The following is a 3,111-nucleotide window of genomic DNA, read 5'->3' on the forward strand; positions in this document are numbered from 1 at the left end:
GTGATATTGACAACATATGTCAAGATCGAGGTCAGTTGGTTGGCCTCATCTAATTATTTATCAAAAAACGTATTAAAAATTTCAGTTTTCAATTTGTTATATCTTCTAAATCAATGCCGTCCCCCACTTAATTCTTGCGCGGAATTATTCAGAAAACTCTCCTTTACAACATAACTAACAAAGTAGCAACGAAATCGGTGAGGTGTGACCTTTTTGTTTTATAATATTTATATTTACCACTACTGTATACATATTGATAAGTAAAAATTTAATATACATTCTAAGTATAAAACGATAAACTGGAATAAGAATAAAATGTAACTTCTAAATAAAACACAATACGAATGATGCAATCCTATTATTTATTTTTTCTCCATAATTTTGAAACAAGCAAGTACAATAGAGTCATATAAATATAATTTATACTTTCGCTTAAAATGATATACATATATATGATATTTATAATATATATCCCTTGTAATTCGTCATTTCTATCATAATCTTTCTTCAGGTTTAACAGCTGTTCACTTGTATTTTATTTCACAAAAGATGCAGCTACTTCTTTCCATGAAACTTAAAACGTTTTCATTAATATTAATATATCGATGAAAAGTCTCATTTATGTTAGTATACTTACCGGAACAGGCCTTAATTTTGGCCTGGGGGTAACTGGTGGCTTGGGGGTAACTGGTGGCTTCTTATCCTGAAAAAGATGTTATCTGATTATATATTAAAAAATATCTTACTGCAAAATAAACTTGAATAAAATGGACCGATTAATGCTTATTATACCAGCAATGGCTTCGGCATTTGCATTACTCACTGGCAAAGCGTCGGCTAATGGTTCTGCTCTTGCTTCTGTTCCGGTATACATAATCGCCATAACAAAGATCATGGCAAAAGCTAATATTATATATGAGAATCGCATTTTGTAATAGTCTTCAACACTCAATCTATGTTAACTTGTAAGTTTGTGATTTGTCAGCGACGCAGAGCGCTTATATAGCCCTAAGATGCAATATAATTTTCAAAGTTTTCCTATGAGATACTTAAATTCTTTATTGTATTTCATGTATTCGTATATACAAAGTTATCAAAGTTCTTATCTAATGTAAAAAATGTGCAATGTTAAAGAACTAATAAGATAAAGATTATATACTTATGTACATGAAGCTATTGATACGTAGAATATGACTTAGATATATTACACACAATTATCTTTAAAACTAACATAAACTCTCTCTATCTTTGCACCCATAAAAAACCGTTTTCGAAAAATAAATTCATATCAATAAAGTTATAAACATTAAAAGTTAGAATGTTCTTCCAGATTAGATGAAAGTTTGCTTTTGATAGTGTTTTAGTACATTCCTACATCATAACATTTCGTCGTACATGGCTTTAACGTTCAAAAAAATATAAAATGTGTAATGATAAGTCCAATTTTATGATTAATATCATCTAGTAAGAATTCTAACAATTGGTTTTTTATGCGGAATCGATTGCGAAGCCTATAACGAATGCAAGTTATAACCTAAGAAGAATATCGATCATACCTTTATGAAGGAGAAACTAATTCAAATCAATTCAGAAATTTAAAAGTTTTTAACTTGTACGTTTGTGATTTGTTGGCCACGCACAGCGCTTATACTATAGCCCTAAAATGCCATACAATTTCCAAAGTCTTTCTAGAAGATACTTTATTGTATTTCATGTATTCATATACATATACAAAGTTATCAAAATGTTTTAATCTTATGCAAAAAATTTGCAATATTGTATATACAAAGTGTCCTGAAATTCGCGAATCAAAATACCATAGCAAGAAAGTCGTCGAAAAAATAAATTAAAAAGTTATTTGCCATTTTTCGTTCTGAGGAGTAGTTTTTTTTAGATAAAAAGGTTCAAAACAGGCTAATCATACATTACGGTTGAATTTTATCTAAAAAAACTACTGCTCGGAACGAAAAATGGCAAATAACTTTTTAATTTATTTTTTCGACGACTTTCTTGCTATGGTATTTTGATTCACGAATTTCAGGACACCCTGTATAATAAATAATAAAACAGGGTGAATTGAGCTTTATTTGATAAACCAGTCTTTTACCATGAGAGATGAATTACCGACCGAAACTGTAGCCATCAATTAACCCGGCAAAAAATGGAAAAATCTTATTGTGTATGTTTCAAACATGTAATATCTAATTACATCTCTCAAGATGCAATTTAATAGATACTATGCGAATGAAACATTTATAACGAAATTTTTCCATTTTTTCCAGAGTTGGCTACAGTTTCGATCGGTAATACGTCTTTCATGGTAAAAGACTGGTTCACGAAATAAAACTCACTGTATACACGAAACTATTGATACATAGAATATGGCTTAGAATACATACATACATATGTATAATCTTTATAGAATTTTGTAACTGCAATTACAGCTGTTATGATATCTATTAATATGTACTGACCAATTATCGGTATGTCTGAGTCACTCTGTAGATATGTTAAAACAACACACGGTAAACTCATCCATGATGATAACAAAAATGCAGCAAAATGTAAAAATTTATACAACAATCAAAGAAACATTCATTTAGAGATATACATATGTTATTATTTCATTGAAAATATATTCAGCAATATTTTCAAAGTATTTTATTTCATCAACATGATAAACGATTTCTTTATTCACAGATAGTAAAATACATACATTTAATATTTATATTTACGTCGGAGTAGTTAACAAATTTATTTTGTATTTAGAACAATTTATTTTATAGTAACAAGTGTTACAATTTTAATATAAAGTATACATATGTATATTCTAATTATGTGTCTATATCTATTTAGTTAAAGTTTATTTCATATAAACAAAAATATGTATGTTACACTTAAACATTATCACAGAATATTTTTAAATGTCATAAAAATGCTCGCTCTTTTAATTTTTTAAAACGTCGTGTCTTCAGTGATGTTTGATCATTTTCTATGCATTGCTGGTAAATACGTTCAAGTTATAGAATAAAATAATCCAGATGGCAAATTGAACACGTGGGTGCCTTAGGGTACCATATCATTCAATGTCACTCAACAAAAATGTCATCG

General features: G+C 28.6%; 1 long non-coding RNA gene across 1 annotated transcript; it reads right to left on the reverse strand.

The window, feature by feature from the left end:
• Window positions 1-343: 343 nt before the first annotated feature.
• Window positions 344-1,001, reverse strand: LOC105564956. The gene is made up of 3 exons (XR_001009161.1): window positions 824-1,001; window positions 638-703; window positions 344-573 (listed from the first exon to the last, which is right to left on the reverse strand). It is a non-coding gene; the product is annotated as an uncharacterized LOC105564956 (long non-coding RNA).
• Between the last annotated feature and the right edge of the window lie 2,110 nt (window positions 1,002-3,111).

Source organism: Vollenhovia emeryi, unplaced genomic scaffold (assembly GCF_000949405.1).
Source record: "Vollenhovia emeryi isolate VEMERY1.0 unplaced genomic scaffold, V.emery_V1.0 DF939157.1, whole genome shotgun sequence".
NCBI lineage: Eukaryota > Metazoa > Arthropoda > Insecta > Hymenoptera > Formicidae > Vollenhovia > Vollenhovia emeryi.